The following is a 17,791-nucleotide window of genomic DNA, read 5'->3' as shown; positions in this document are numbered from 1 at the left end:
AGAAGATGCGGAGTTTGTCTAAAAGCTGCGTTTGTCATTTACATATGAAGGCTGAAAATTAGATAATTATGGCTCCATTTTGTGCTATAACCATAGCACTAAGCAGTACATTGGGACTTTATGTAATGTCTTTGGGACTGTGTGGCCATTTACTAGGTATCATTGGCCTTAATGGCTTTAAGAGAGGAAAAAAATGACTGCCATTGTTATCTTGCAGTCATTGTTAGACTTTTATAATTTGATGGAATATGTAGTTCAACAGTACTGCTCTAAGTACAAATCCTGCTATATGTTTATATGGTTATACTTGATTCTTCAGTGCTGATGCTGTATACTATAATACACACTAGCTTCCCATTTTAGAAAGTATACAATATCTGGTAAAAAAAATAAAAAAAAGAAAAGGTTTGCAGTGGCATTTGTTATATAAGCTTAAATATAATTGTAAACCCAAGAGTTTTATACTCATCAGCCTGGTCTCTTTTTAGTGCACATCATAAAACAATGCATTTGAAAATGTATTGATGGATGGAAGAACAGGAGACTGTTGCTATGTAACATTAACACAATGCATAGCTGCTTTGGCAAGATTATAAGAGGTGTAATCTACTGGAAGAAAATATGTTAAATTTAACCAGCCATTTTGCTTGAAATAAATAGTGTTTTGTTCTAAAGAGAAGTATGCTATCATTTATTCTCAAACATGTATTCATACATTGGAAGAGAGTCACAATGCAAAATTGTCTCTGTCTCAGTGAATGGAAAGGAACAGTGTTCTCATTACTAATGCAAGCTGCAGTATAACACCTTCCAATTGAGAGGAACTGTGGGGAAATTGACTAACTTTATTAATAGTCCTCATGAGTCAATCTGCATCTTTTCCATACCCATTTAGGGAAATGATGTGCAGAAAAAAAATGCATTCCATTACATTAGGAAGCATGAGAGAAAGGGAAGGGATTGAAACCAGCATGTGCCATAAGAAAGCTCAAATCTGTCATGATATCTTCACATATCCGGATATTCCCTATTTGCACGGCTCTTTAAGCAAGCACTCTAAATGGAAATGCAGTTGACATTTTTGTGGCTATATGTAATCAAACGCCATTACAATTTGGCTTATGTTACAGATGATAATTAAAGACATTTCTTTCTCATTACTAATTCTTTTTAACATAAAATTGTAAGAAATAATTTTCTGTTGAAGATGATTTCCAGATGGAAAATGGGTTCTTAAAGCAAGCGGGTGGACAGCGCCTTGTTTGCCTTAATTAGAGAAAAGTCACATCTCTCATAAGATATGAATGAGGAATTTTGCTTTCATACAGTAGCTGTTTTTGTATGTTTTTTTAATTCAATTTCCCTTTTATGCAACCACATAAAGGAGACTGAATAGAAAAAAGAAATGCTGCAGCTCATCAAGTAACATAAACAAATGATAAATATGACATTTAAAATATATCTGCTGACAATCTGAGGTTCATGCAGAGAGGGATGCAAACTCCATTTTCAGCATATAATGCTTTTTTTTTTTTACTTCTGTGACTGTCCACCTGGCACTAGTTACATCTGTGGCCATATTTAGACTTAGGGGAATATTTACTAAACTGCAGGTTTGAAAAAGTGGAGATGTTGCCTATAGCAACCTATTAGGTTCTAGTTATCATTTGGTTCGTACATTCTACAAAATGACAGCTAGGATCTAATTGGTTGCTATAGGCAACATCTCTACTTTTTCAAACACATAGTTTAGTAAATATACCGTTTAGTCTCATCTTGCTACCTCTTGCAATTGAAGAGATGAAATGGGCGAAATAGGGGGTGCAAGACCATATTGGAGCATATGTGACTATATATAGAATATAGATTGAGACTCTGATACACATGCACCTGTCAGAAAATGGGAAAATTGCATTTTCTTAGTCACTGGTGTGAGTTATGAACTGATAGCTATGACCATCAGCTTAGATGCGTCTGGCTCGACATACCTATGTAAAATGTGTCTTTTCTTTTGGATGCAATTTACATCTGTATTTTAGACGGAAAGTGTATATAACTCTACAAAAGTCCCTAGATGTGTGAGGGACTTTTGGTATGGCTGCATTAAGTGTTTATTTATGTCTAGGTTTGTTTTTCATCCAATGACTTATATACTTCATTATAAGACATTTTTTAAAATGAGCATTGCAACACAACTAGTCATAGGCTGTTTACTGAGAACTTATGCACAGACAGATCGACAAATACATGAGCTGTATTTTGTCATAGGCAAACTAAACCTAAAAAGCAACCTCAATAAAAGAGCTTGAAGCATTTTGATCAAAGTAGTTAACTAATGACTGTATGGAGGGGAATGATGTCCCATTTATGTCATTTTGAACCGTCTAACACTTATTGCATGTAGAAAACAACTTCAGCTAACATTTTCTCCACTCTTTGAAACAGTACTTTTGAAATTTAACATTCACATTTTAATGGCAGATAACTTGCATAATGCTTAATAGGCAGTGTTCTATATATACTTCAGTGGCAAAAAATAACAAACTGACATTAGTGGAAAATATGTGACTACCGTATAACACAAATTGGCTAAACAGTCAATTGTCATAAATACTTGGTATACAAAAAGACTGGAAGAAATAGACCCTGGGAAAATTTAGACACTCACATTTTATGACAAGTGAAGAAAATGAACAAATACTGTTTGTTAGAGAATAGCACAAGACAAAAGAATAGTAGAATTCATCAACTTGCTTCAAAACAATACTATGTACAGGATTGAAATAGAGTATGCTAATGTAATTCAGCATGTGTGATTGTAGAAGGAAAATTTGCTAAAAGTTAGTACTCTGCAACTTCAATTGCTTCTTCATTCAAATAATGCTGTATGTGAAAAACAGAGGTGCATAAGTAGAAATGTTTATCCAGAAATATACACTTAAAGACCCAAAGAGCAATTAAAAATGCAGGTTGATTGTGTCAGGAGTGTTGTTAATAGAAGCATAGTGCAAATTTTCAAAGAGGCTTTAAATATGGATGCCCACACATGCCTCATTTTAAGTGTTCCGCAGGCAGATGATCAAGTTAAGGCCACAAATTGAACTGTTTAGAAACTGAGCTTGCATTTCTTGCTCGCTTTTCCAACTGGGCATGATGGGCAGGTGCCCGGGGGCCCAGCAGGAAAGGGGGCCCAAGACAGCAAGACAGGACTGCTGTGAAAAGAAAAATTCTGTGTAAAAAAAAAAAAATGAAAAAGAAAAACGTACCTTTTGCGGTCACCTGACCGTTCAGATCAGGTGGCGATTCGGCTCCCTCCTTGGTCCCCTCTTCCGTGCTGTGCTCCCAGTGAATGTCACGCCAGACATTCACTGCAAGCACAGCACGAAGGAGCACGAAACAGAAAGACTCAGCGAGGGAAAAAGAAGAGAAGGGGATCAGACTTAAGGTAAGTTAAGGGGGCCCCTATATATATATATATATATATATATATATATATATATATATGTAAAAAAAATGATTATATAATCACTTTTTTTTACATATATGTATATAAAACACACACACACTCTATATATATATATATATATATATATATATATATATATATATGTATATATACATATATATATCTAATATATAAATGCTTAATGGCGTCTGTGTGTGTGTGGAAAATAAAAACCAAGTTGCAGCGCCACCTGCTGGGCAGAGTTATACACTGACCTACTAAATACTTAGTGTGTGTGGGAAAAAAAATTCAAAAAGGGCTGAAATTTGGTAGGGCTCAAACTCATTTTCGTGAGGTAATTTTACCTCATGAACACACATGTGTAGAGGCGTGCGTTAGTGTGTGTGTGTAAAAAACTATTTTCTCAGAAAGGGCTCATCCGATTGACCTGAAATTTGGTATACTGACATTATTTGACAAAAAAATTATAATAGTCAAGTCAGTTAACTTCCATCATCCCCCCTTCCCCCCGTGGGAGTGGTAGTAAAGGCTAAATTTACGAGTTGAGGGGTCAAACTCATTTTTGTGAGGTAATTTTACCTCATGAACACACATTAAAAAGGGCGCTTGCGTCGGGAAGTAACGATCTTCCCCTGAGGAGGCCTGGGCTAGGCCCAAATGCATGACAAGAACCTTTTTAAGACCTTAAGTATCTTGATTTGACTAGAATGCATGAGTATCATGCACGGGTTAACTTGTATGTATATATATATATATATATATATATACATACAGGGGCCCCAGTGCACTGCTTTGCCCGGGGGCCCATAATGTTGTTAAGGTGGCCCTGGCTTGCATCAAAATGAAGATAGCACCCATCAAGCAATGCCACACAAGTGAGTAGCTGGCATCCTCCTCTCAAGTGGGTAGTATTTCTGAGGTATGATTTAAGCACAAGGGAATTTAAAAGCTGAGGTTTATGTTCATACCTATTTTTGTACCTCTCTAAAGGGTTAAGGAACAGGCAGGAGATTTAGTTACGCCCATCGTTAGTGTCATTAGATGAGAGCTTATGGTCAGGCTATTAAAGGTAGTTTCTGCCTCTTGGAAACAGCAAAAGTTGAAGGAAAAGTGTCACTGCTCCTCCATCTGTCTGTCCTATTGTGATTTCATTGTTTTCTGGTGCTCTTTTGCTTTTTTCCCACACAACTATTTCTCTGCTTCTTTGTGGCTTCTGGCCGTGCTTTCTCTCCTTCTTAAATTTCTGCAGTTTTTTTGCCCCTCCGCGTTTTTAGGCTGCCCCCCTCCCGCCTGATTTTCATTTATTTGGCCTGTGTTATATCTCCTCACCCCCTCACCTTCAATGACTTCACTGCATTTCATCCACCATTTCTAGTTTTGTCCCTAGTGTCTCAGTTGTTCCATGAAGTGCCCAGCCGGCACCTTCAAGGACGGGGGGAGCAGATCCAGCTCTCCCCTTTCAATTGTGGGTTCCTCTGCTGCCTCTCCTCACAGCCACGGCTCTCCTCCTAAGAGAGCAAGCGGCCACGTGTCTAAGCCCACGGCATTTGCTGAGGCGGAAGGGTACTCTTCCACCTGGTGTGCCAGTTGGCACTGTTCAGAGCACTAGGCTCGATGTCACAGATTTAGCTGTGGGGGGCATAGCACGGCCCCCAGCCTTCCAAAGTCCCCTGAATGACTGCTCAAGCATGGGCTATGAATAGCACTAGGCTCCGTGAGTCAGATTTTTCTGGGAGGCATAGCTTGACCCCGCAGCTTTCCCCTGCCCCCTTCTTTATCCCTCAAAAGGGGACACAGTGGCCCCACAGTAGTTTAGAGGGGCCTATCCCTTTCCCTCTCCCCCACTACAAAGCCGCAAAACGATAAGTGCTTCTCAACCAATTATGATACATCTTATTACTGGCTTCGCCACCTCCCCCTCTAGCAAGCGCCATGCTGTCAGCTGAGTGCTGCTATGGAGAAGCTTGAGAAACTGCTCCAACGGTGAAGGTACTACATTAGCTGGAAAATGTGGAGTTATACGGCCTGGCTACCGCCTTAGCCCCCTGTGATACTATGGAAGGGTAATGGTCCAGCCCACTGGCTACATCCTGGGATTCGCCAGATCCTGTAGGGTCAGCGAGGAGGAATGGGTTGATCCTAAAAACTACTCAGTCGGATCCAAAGGCCCTACCACCCGGGTATTGGGGAGACTATGCTCCCTCTATTGATGAGTGTGGTGGGGAGGGAGAAGGTGGTGGGGTCACTTAAGCGACCACTAGGGTCCCGCTCAGCCCTTGCCAAGGTGATTCAGGAAGCTCCTCCCCAACTTTCCAATGTAAGCTCCTCCCCGGGTGGGGGGCTCTTCGACCGGGAGCTCTGTCTCCCCAGTGTAGTTTTTAGGATCTTCCCATGCCTCCTCGCTGACTCTGCAGGATATGGCTGGATCCCAGGGTGTAGCCAGTGGGCTGGATTATCCCCCTTGCATTGTGATGGGCCACAGTTCCCTGTGGTTTTTAAGCGCACGCTTGGTGTTTTGTTCTTTGATAATGCGCAGTTTGGCATGCATTCATTTAGGACTGGGCCTGCCACGTCTGCAGTGTTGGATGGCACATCTGTCCAGTGCATACAAGAGTTAGGCAGGTGGAAGTCTAACGCTTACAGGCAGTGTGTGAGGCATTCTCTTCTATCTTGCTTTCCCTACTCCTTTCTGGTTTGACACAGGGCTGTGGTCACTTGTTGCTTTTGGGAGCTAAGCCACAAATGGATTTTGCCTACTTATTCCGAACTGTGGACGTGGTTGATTGTTGGTATGACAAGGTTTTTATGGTTTTACCTTCGCTTTTGTCTCCCGTTTCTTATTTTTCATCTTTATTGGTTCTTTTTCTATTTATTTTCTGTGCACTCTTCCATTGCCTTCAGTAGACTGTGGTTTCCTGTCACTCTAGTCTCTGTGGCTTGTGCTTGGCAATGTCTCACTTTATGGAAGGCCCCCTGTACCTCACATATGTTGTTTTGTTATGCCGCTCTGTGTGCTATTAACGGTTTTGCTTCTTCTTCCTGCCTTACAATTTTTGTACCTCTCTAAAGGGTTAAGGAACAGGCAGGAGATTTGGTTACGGCCCAATGGTAGTGTCATTAGATGAGAGCTTATGGGCAGGTTATTAAAGGATGTGGATGGGTAGTTTCTGCCTCTTGAAGGAAAAGTGTCAATGCTCCTCCATCTGCCTGTCCTATTGTGATTACATTGTTTTCTGGTGCTCTTTTGCTTTGTTCCCACACAACTATTTCTCTGCTTCTTTGTGACTTCTGGCCCGGTGCGTGTCATTGGACACCGCTGCGGATCTGGGTGGTTGACCACTCCTTCGTTCACTGGGCTTCTTTACATCGGGCAGTTAGAGACACTTTCTTCTTTCCGGGGTCTGCAGTAATTTCTTGGTCGGGTCAGCAGCGCTTGAATTGACCTTGGTTTAGAGGGCTTCTGTCCAGGGAGATTTTCAGACGAAGGATGCCCCATAATTTGGTTATCGACCTTGGGGTAATGACTTTGCCCACATTAAATCCATGGAGCTTATATTGCATATACAATCCAACCTGGCTTGGGTACATGCCTCCTGGCCCAGTTTGCTCATATGCTGGTGTGACATAGTTCCCCTGTGGGTATGGCAGTGTAGTTCACAGTTGAAGGGTAGTAAATGAAGCATGGAGGAAGGTTAAGTCAGTAGTGGCCAGATTTCTCTGCTCCCTGGGTGGTTTGCGGTTTGAGCACCCTTTCATTCAATTTCAGAGTGCTTGCCTTTATGTGCCTGATGGGGCGCATTTGACTGATGAAGACCTGGATCTGTTTATTAGGAAGATTTATGGGAGTTTGGTAAGTGTAGGTTTTGTTATGGTGATAGGCCTAATTTCTTGAGGAAACCCGGAGTGGCTGTAAAACACTGGGCAGTCGGTAGCCAAGTTTGGTGGAGCCCCCAATCCTCTTTTTAGGCATTCTGAACCTGTTTTTCTTAGAAGAGTCAGCTTAGGTTTCAGTGCAAGGGACCCGCAATTGGACATCAGGATTTTTTGGGCCTTTGCCAATCTGCCTACAGTCTTATCCCCACCATACAGTCTGTTTTTGTTAATATATTACTCTCTATTTCCCACAGTTATTGTGGCCATTAGTTATATCAGTGTGTATAGGATAAGAGAGGGTGCTATAGGTCACTGGTAAGATTGCGTTGAAGTATTGTGCACATTTCTAGATGTGCAATCTCTAAAATCCACAAACTAGAAGAAATCCAGAGATACAGAGAAAAGGCACTAAAATAGTGCATAGGCTACACAACAAAAATAACAGGGACTTACAATGTGCACTTTAGAGGAAACATTGATAATATGTTAAAGGTATCCAAGAAGGCAGCATATTTAAAAAGTAAGGAGATTTCTAGAACCAGAGGCCATGTCTGTTTATACTTAACAAAATATGTCTGCCATACTCTCTTTCTCTGCTCTTTAGCAGGTTGCATGTAAGAAGGGAGCTGCTTCTCTAAATAAGCAGGCAGAATGAGAAACAGTTTTGAAGACTTGCTGTGCAGACATACACTGATTGGATTGGATTGGTTGATTTATCACTGGGACGTGATGTCATAGTAACACAGATGCCTGCAGAATCTATTTTTTGACCTGTATGAGATTCCATCAGGACACTATCCTAAAGGTGAGGTAAAAGCTTCAGCCATCAGTGTTATGGAAAGGTAATATTTTTTAGCACAGCTGCAATAGAATTTCAGGATAACACTGAACTATTTATTTTATCTTCATGGTTAATATCTGAATATTTGGTTATTTAGAGGTCTTTAAAGAATTACAAAATACATGTGACAAAACTAAAACTATTTATATAAACTCCCTCCCATAAATAAGAAATAAAGAAATATAAAAGTATGCAAAAAACACAAATAAGACCAATAATGGAAATGGGACAACTGTATAAACAAGTTAAATTATATAGAGCTATATTATAATTACAGCTTCAGCAACTTGACAGCATGCACAGACAACCAAACCCACCCGGCATGGGTGTTAGGAAGAGCCCTAATGTTTTCTTCCAGGGGCCCACATTTTTGTGGCCCCAACTTCCCTAGATATATCAGCCATGTGCTAACAAGCTTGGAGTGAGTGACATTAATATAGGGAGACCCCATACTACAGTTACAGCCTGTCAAAGCATAGTGCTAGTAGCAGCTTTTGTGGGGGAACCCATGCTGTTTCTAACCCCAATTTTGCCACTAGCAGGCTAAACTGTGAGCACTGGTGCTGGGAACACCTTTGGGGAGTGGGGGCCCACCAGCTCATTTACATTTTTATAATAATAGGGTTAAAACCATTAAGATAATGATGATGACAGGTGTATCAATAGGGTATCATCATGTTTTGTGCCTGCATTTTAGATAGAAATGTGTCCAAATCAGCATCAGCCCCATTATCTTTAAAAAGGCTGATACAGAGGATGCCAATTGTGATGGACTATTTGTCATCATCAACATGGTTAATCAGACTTTCCTATATGTGCAAAATATAGAAGAGATAGTCTTCTTAAAATTGTACACATTGATCAGTGTAAATTAATTAAAAGAAAACTCTCTGAAATGTCTGATAAGAAGTGATACATACATTATGGACTGAGCACATAGAATGGGTGGTAAAATTAAGTATGCTATGGTAAAAACAATTCAACAAGATATGCTTCCCATTCGGTACATGGCCAGAAACAGTGTCAGTGTCTTAGTATTCATCTTTTTGGATTACCCTTCACTAAAATTTAGAATCAACAAGACTATTCAAGACAAGCTATTCTTCCCCCTGATATGTTTATTTCACCTCTTCAAGAGGATATGATCAACAGTAACGCTGTATCTGCATCTGAACACAATAAAATTGTGTCTCCAAAAGTATGAGAAGGGGGCCTCACTGTAAGGGATTAGTATGAGTGTGCATTTGTTTATTCTCCTCTCTCCTATTAGATTTGCTATATGGATTGATAATAATAATAAATAAAAATAATTATGGCTAAGTCATATCCTAATTTGACCAATGAAACCAATTGTTGGATATGTGCACATCCTATCCTTAGAGAGGGAGAATTCTCCATGATTGTGATTCAATAGTTATGTGAAAATTAAAAGGCAAGGATTTAAGCATTTGAATGTGAAGGTGTTAGCGAACATGTGTTTGTTCACTTACTGTGTTGAATATGTTTACTTCTCAAGGAAAGGATAAATAAATGTAAGACGTAGTAAGTGTAATTTCTCTGTAAAATGGCAGGATAACAGTGTTTAGTGGACTTTTCCTGCTGGCTTAAAACCAACTGAGTTCCTAAACCAACTTTTGCCCCTTTAGCTTTGATGATTCTCATCCCACTCAATTAAAAATCCCATGTGTAAAATATTTTCTACTGTCTGTGCATTGATAGAAGAGGATGTATTTTCATACCACACATTGCCAAAGATATTAGATATGTGCGGTTTCGAAACGACGTTCGTGTTTTGACTTTTATACTGGTTTTGAAAGAAAAGCAAAAGGTTCTGGTTTTGGATCTGCATTTAATTAAAAATTGTGAAAAATAGGTAAAATAATATAATTTTAAGCTGCTTTTGCTCCAATATTATTATTTATAGCATTAACTTTCATTTCCAGTTGTTGATCCCTTCACAACTGTTCCAATTTTCACCAATTTTGACCAACGTCTGTAGTGGCTAGCTAAAATTAGTGACAGATAGTGGCACAAATATATGACACAAATAAATAGCAGTTTAATTAAAGATACACTCCTTAGACTAGGGGACACAACGGGGGGAATTCCATTCCCCCTGAAGTACCGCTGGGTTAAAACTATTAGCGTTATTATGGTAGTCTTAACCTGACTTTCTGCTCGCAGCTCAGGGAGCTGCGAGCAAAAAGCCGGCGTTAGAACTACCGTAATAACGGTAATAATGCGCAGGTCGCGTTAATTTTAACAGTAACGCGGCCAATTAAATACCTCCCAATAGATGATATGGGAGCCATGCAAAAAAGCACTTTAGAGATCATAAGTACCTTCATTAATCATCCGAGTTGCAATTCACGAAAAAATTAACATGCATTATGCATGTATTATGTCTTTCAGAAATAAACTAGACAAAAAATTATTTCATTAAGACCTCTGAGACTGTGCAACCGCACTGCTACGGGGCCCTGAGGACTGTGTCTGGTTTTGCAGATCAAGCTCGGTCTGCAAAACCCTATCTGTAGACACAGAAGGTCCAGGACTGCAAACAACAATTGGAGTCCCAGATAAAATGCTTCCAAATCTTAAAGGAGTGTGATGTAGATTAAGTCCTAATTAGAGAGAGTAATGTTTTAGAAGTCACTCAAAGACGGGATCCAATCTCCACTTTTAAAGGCTGAAGCTGTGATAGCAAACATCAAATTAGTAATGACATATGAAACACTGCATTTTCTCAATTGTATAATTACTTCACAGTGGAGCCAAGAAAGAACAAGGGGATTACGTTTATGATACCTCTCTACTCTCTGATCTACTTCATAATTAAGAAAGAATGTAACAGAACATCCATCATAGACACTAATGCTCCAGAAACAGGCAGCATTAATTGGATGGACAGTGTTTGAATTAATACAGTTAGGCATTGATAAAACTAAATAGATGAGCTTGGACTGCACCCATAATAAAAAAAATAAAAGACTATGCACACTCGTAGAGATTTAGTAGAGATTTAGAGAAGTAGATAGATACCCTATTGTAATGTGTAACGTAATTTGATGGCGCTATATAAATAAATTTAGATGATGATCGATGGAGGCGGAGTTCACCAAAAATAAAAAACTTTAAAGACTTGACATAGAATAAATTAGAAATGTTTCAGAGCATCATCATAGACACGTATACTACAGAAACAGACAGTGTTCATTGGATGGACAGTGGTACAATGAATACATTAGATGTTGATAAAACTAAATAGAAAAAGGTGACCTGCACCTTCATCTGTTTATTTACTATGCACTAATAGTTGGATAGAGTATACATCAGGAGCCAAGAGTAGAGCTTTCAAACACCTTGTTTTACTATAATTGATTTTTAAGGTATGAGTAGGATGGATCTGGCTGAATAGAAATTAGCATGTGGCTTAATGCTGCCATTGTGAATCAAATAATGGGACTCATCACTCATATATATTTGCACGTATGTTAATATATAATGTATAAAATATGTCATGTATATCAATACGGAATGTGTATAAATATGGAATGTATAAATACATAGATGTTATATTAGTGAAGTGTAAAATATGTTATATTATTGAAGAGTAAAAAACATGTAAACCAGACAGTTCAGATTGAGCAATAGTTGGCCTTCCCAGAATATGTATGACTCACATTGATGCAGATTTGGTTGCCAAATATCTGTCTTGACAAAACAATGCAATTGAATATGAAAGTTCACATTCTGAGAAATTAAGTGACATAATTTGGCATATTGGTCACCCAACCAGCAGTCAGTTGACAGTTGGTAGCACTAGTAACATGCTAAAAACAGTAAGGGATTGTAATGAGTTACAAAAAGCCCCCCAAAAAGAGAATTTTTGTGCAAGAATGTACTACAAAGAAGTCTTCAGAAGATTTTTTGGGAAAAGTGGAACAGCCAAACTCATTGAAGATGGCATTGTCCTTGGGGTCACCCACCCACCCCATTGTCCTTGGGGTCACCCACCCATATGTTGAAAAGGACATGCACAAAGATTAATAAACCAAACACTCTAACAACAGGTGCTGTCCCTTTTGTGGCTGAAGTGCTTAATTTGTTTGGGCCCCCACAAAAGCCAACATTTTGGTTGTTGGTTGTTCAATTAGAGAATAAATAGGGATGTTGACAAATTAATCATGGGCATTTGGATAACAGTGGTTATCTTCCTCAATGGTAACCAACCTTCACCCACATCATCATCCTCATTAAATTTTTCTATGAATATAGAAGATACACCAAGTATGTACCTGTTAGGCAGCATATTTCACACATTGGAGAGGGCCAGCACTGCAGGAAATACATTGGAAAGGTTCAGCAGCAAATACATTAAAGAAGGTCAGCACTGCAGCAAATACATTGGAGAGGGTCAGCAGCGAATACATGTGAGAGGGTCAGCAGGAAAACATTGGAGAGGGAACAGCAGTGGCAATATCAGAGATCATTAGATAGACAGTAAAATTATGCTTAGTCATCTTGCTTCCCTTCTGTGTCGATTTATCACACCCAGTAGCAGCAGTTGTAGTGTACAAGGATGTTTCTTTGGAATCATGGATTGCATTAGAGGAGTCATTTGGAATTTCAAAATTGGATGCATCACTACATAATAATAATGAGGAGGTTGATCATGAAAGTGTTGTTGCCAATGAGGATTGCAACTGTCTATCCATTTAGCTGCTAGTTGATTCTAGGCTGCTTGCTACTATACACAATTTGCCACTTTTGGAAACACGACTTCAAAGAACTTGCTGCAAATGACGTATGAGGGAGGAGGTGCCTAGATGATCAATGTTCCTACCTCTACTTTTTTTGAAATGACAACGGTTACAGATACCTTGACAAATGGTGTCTGTTCTTAGATAAATATATTTCCAAACAAAAGTGGTCCTTTATTTCGTTTTCTGCACTGGCATGAAAATGTGCTTATCATGGGCATATGCTGGTGGTAACACTGGTGGCTGCCTTACTTCAACACAATCCCTCCTCAATTTCTATGTGTAAATCATCATCAACACTACTACTACCCATCCTCACATTTCCAAATGGTTGAGGACTTTTTGATGGAAGCCTCTCTAGTATTACAGTGTTTTAATCTGAATCCTCAGACTTGCATATAGCATTCATGGATACCCTCCTTAGACTCTCCTCAGGATTCTGTGAGTTCCCAAATTGTTCTTCAACCTCAGTGTTATCTTCAAGCACCGATTTGACTGTTTTGCAGGTGTCAGTAACAGGCATACACTCTGAGCAACAAGGTGGTGCATGGGAAGTTGAGGAAGGTGCACGACCGCATTGGGCACTCTGTTTTGCAGTGGCCATTCTAGTACATATACCAGCGCCAGCAGTAGCATCACCCCTACTAGCAAAAAGTGTAAATCTGTCAGTGTTGGCTTGCAGGAAATTGAACCCTAGGCTCTGCTGAACATGGCTAAGCCGACCCACAGGCGCGGAGTCTAACAGACAGGTGGTTTTCACCAGGAACCCCCGCAAGGACGTATGGTCTAGTCTGCACCAAGTCTGCAGGTTGCATCCCGTGAGTGAGTGTACAGCAGAACGATGTGGTGGAGCCAGGTGAAGCGGGTGGAGATAACTCATAGTAACAGCTGATGAGTCCCAGATGAAATAGCAGCTCTGAACGGAAGTGATGAGAGAACTGGAGCTGTCACAATAGAGTACACTGGAGATGGTAATAGAGGTACTGGAACAGTGATAGTTCAACACGGCTGCAGGCTGAGAGCCAACTGGAGTTGTGGAGGTACCTCGTAGTAACAGCTGATGAGTCACAGAGAGAGTAGTGATGAGAGAACTGAAGCTGTCACGATGAAGTACACTGGAGATGGTAATGGAGGTACTGGAGCAAAGATAGTTCAACACGACCAGAGACTGAGAGCAGACTGGAGTAGCGGAGGTAACCCATGGTAACAGCTGATGAGTCACAGATGTAGTAGCGGCTCTGAGTGGTAGTGATGTGAGAACTGAAGCTGTCATGATGAAGTACACTGGAGATGGTATTAGTGGTACTGGAGTAGCGATAGTTCAACGCGGCCAGAGACTGAGAGCAGACTGGAGTAGCTGAGGTAACCCATGGTAACAGCTGAGGAGTCACAGATGTAGTAGCGGCTCTGAGTGGTAGTGATGAGAGAACTGAAGCTGTCACGATGATGTACACTGGAGATGGTAATAGAGGTACTGGAGCAGCGATAGTTCAATGCGGCCAAAGACTGAGAGCAGGCTGGAGTAGCAGAGGTAACTCGTGATAGCAGCTGAGGAGTCACCGATGTAATAGCGGCTCTGAGTGGTAGCGATGAGAGAACCGGAGCTGTCACGATGAAGTACACTGAAGATGGTAAGAGAGGTACTGGAACAGCGATGGTTTAGAACAGACCATGAACTAAGAGCAGACTGGAACACAGGCAAACCACAAGGAGAACAGGAACCAGAACCACAGGCTGCAGGAAGTGAGCTTGAAGAACAGACATCAGACAGGTGAATCCAGGAGGTTTAAATAGTGCTCCAGAAGTGCTTAGCCAATCAAAAAGAGGGAGGAGGTCCTGAAGTGCAATAGGCTTGCACCTGCACAGATCTAAATATAGCTGAATGAATGAACTGGAGAATGTCTGATGCTGGGACATGGCAGTTTCCAGATGAATGGACTGCAGGTAACGAGACAGGTACTATCTGTGGGACCGGAGCGTTACAAAATCTTGCCACTGCAGGTGGTGTAAGGAATGTTAGTTATTTTCCTTAATTTGAACAAATCACCTCATTCATCAGAAAATTTCCTCTTAATCCTTCTCATTATATTAAGAGCTGAGATTTTCTTTGAGATTGAATTTGGCAAATAGTGCTTGGATATTGAGGACACTTTCGTTAAGTTTTTTCCGGCATTACCTTTTTTACTAGTAGAGGTTGTAACAGTAGGACTACTGCCAGTACTGGAACTGGGCTGCTCCTGATCTGTACAGTGATCCATAGTTGCCATGGTTGAACAGATTGGAGCTACTTGTAGATGACTGCCACCACACAAGGGGAATGCCCAATGAGACAGGGAAACGAAGGAATGTTATGTTACAATTCTTATTACAGTGCTTTACAATATACTTCTAGCAAACAACTTTTTATTTTGTTGGGGTTTGTGCTGCTCTGAGTCAAGAACACCATCTTTACATTTTTGGGTGTGTAGCTTCTACTGACCCTCACACACAAACATAATTTTTTTAATATGGATGTCACTGAATGACCTTTCCAAAATCGACAAGTATTGAAAAATATAAAGGATTAGAATATATAGCATTTTTTTAGGTGTGTAGCTGCTACTGACTCTCACAAACACCTTTTTTACATATATATTCTACTGAATGACCCTTCAAAAATTGACAAGTATTAAAAAAATAGAAAAGATTAGAATATAATAATACATATCTTTTTGGAGTGTGCAACTGCGGGGGGTTGACTCAGGGAAGGGGCACAGGATCAGCTGTCTGTTGAGAAGGGACAAAAAGGTATGTCTGAGGAGGAAGAGGGGTTGTTGGAGAATCTTGAGAGAGCAAGGACTTTGACTGATTGAGAGTAACCATATACTCTCAGGGCCAGAGCTTCTTCAGACAGAGCGGAGTCCATCTCTTGGACTGATTCTGTCACCAGTTCATCGGGAGACACTCCTAGATTCTGGGGAATCATTGTGCCTGCATCAGCAGGGAGATTAAGACCCATAGTTGGCCGAGTAGTCAGGATCCTCAAGGTACACAGGCCTACCTACAGACCAGACCTCCTGGGACTTTGTGCATGCTAGAACTTTGTGTTGGGGAGGTAACCTGCTGGGAACTTTGTTGGGGAATTTACTTGTACTGATGATTGTCTGACACTTGTTAATTTTGGTGGAGGAACATGTTTCTCCTTGGGGAACACTGTTGTATTTTACTAAGTGTGTGCCCTATGAACCTAGAGGACTGAGTATCTAGTGAGTTTTAGTTCCAACTCTGGTGTTATCACACAGACCATAAGGCAGTTCTGTGTGTGTGTGTGTGTAATTAAGATATTTGGAGATCACCATGCTTGGACGTTATTTCAAGTTTTCCCTTGGTGAGCCTGTGGGCACTTTAAATTTCAATAATGGAAAAACTGTCTGAAATTTGTAAAATCTGAGGCAGGTTTGTGGACAAGAATGATAACAGGGCCAGACCTTCATCATCATCATCAACAACATTTATTTATAAAGCGCCAGCATATTCTGTAGCGTAGTTACAATTGGGAACAAACAGTAATAAAACAATACTGGGTAATACATACATACGTAGAGGTAAGAAGGCCCTGCTCGCAAGCTTACAATCTATGGGACCTTTGATGGATTCAGGAATACCTACTAACCAAAGATTGTTTGTCATGGAGCAGTTTTACAGGTCATTATTTAAAATCTGCTGTTGAGTCTTGAGCAGAGATGCATTTAGACTTATTTGTCTTTCTAATTCATACATGTTTTCCCCTATTCAAAGCTCATTGAAGTTGAATCTGTTTAGGCGCTTGCAAGACCTAATCAAGACTTGCAAGACTTTTTCATTTAATTCCTGAATTGCCGCTGTAAGTGTACTCACTTGTTGGAGCATAAGCGGTTTCTTAACTTTTTATTGCTCTCACCACTTCCTCATGAGAAATAGATGAGCACTGCTTGGAAGGAGCTTTGGATAACATTTGTAAAGTCGGAGAGCTATCATCCGATACCATACAGAGATCAGACGGTTCTTTGTATTGGATCTTCGCTGAAATAGAAGTGGACTGATCACCATGTTTTCTCTCCACTTTGGCGCATTCCGCCTTTGCACACATTGGGTTGTTAACTAACTTGTCCATCTTGATAGACGTATGGACAGGTGAGAATGTTAAAACAGATGTATTACATAAAGTACATGGTGGGGAGAGCAAGGAAACACATTTAGATCATATTAGTGATCTGGTCACAGAAATGCAGAAAAAGACAGTAATTATTATATAAAATGCTAAAGAGTTGGTATGTTTGCACCTTGTCAAAGCACACTCTGGGAATCAAAAAGCTTTCAAGGTGCAGAACACTCACTCTGCCGCAGTAGGGAAAGTCAAACAATAATAAAAAGGGCTATGATAGGACACTTACAGTGTGAAGAGGATAAAATCTCCTTTCCTGCTTGATGAGCTAGCCACTGTTTGCAGGCCAAAGGTATGGGTCCCTGTGGTAACTGAACGCCTGTATGTGCTGTAATTTTACAGCTACATATGTTTATCAATAATAAGTTAATTGAAGCCCCATCCAGTGAGGGAGCAGTGAGTTGTGAGTAACACAGGGTGCCTGAGTCTTGAGAGTCCGGTGGTCTGCAAAGTAGAATGCAGCCATGAGATGCACCATTATCACAATAGCGCCAAAGCTTGGCTCCGGGTGGAAAGCAGCCTTCGAGATCTAGGGGAGCAGAGAGTAGAAAAATGCTAACTTGACATGGCAGATATCTCTGCAGCAAATTGCCTACCAGCAGGCTGTGCCAGGACCAGATGCAGGGAAAGTAAGCATAGATTCGTCCCATGCTTGTACCAGAGCT

Source organism: Mixophyes fleayi, chromosome 1 (genome assembly GCF_038048845.1).
Source record: "Mixophyes fleayi isolate aMixFle1 chromosome 1, aMixFle1.hap1, whole genome shotgun sequence".
Classification (NCBI taxonomy): domain Eukaryota; kingdom Metazoa; phylum Chordata; class Amphibia; order Anura; family Limnodynastidae; genus Mixophyes; species Mixophyes fleayi.
Note: the sequence above shows the minus strand (reverse complement) of the source record.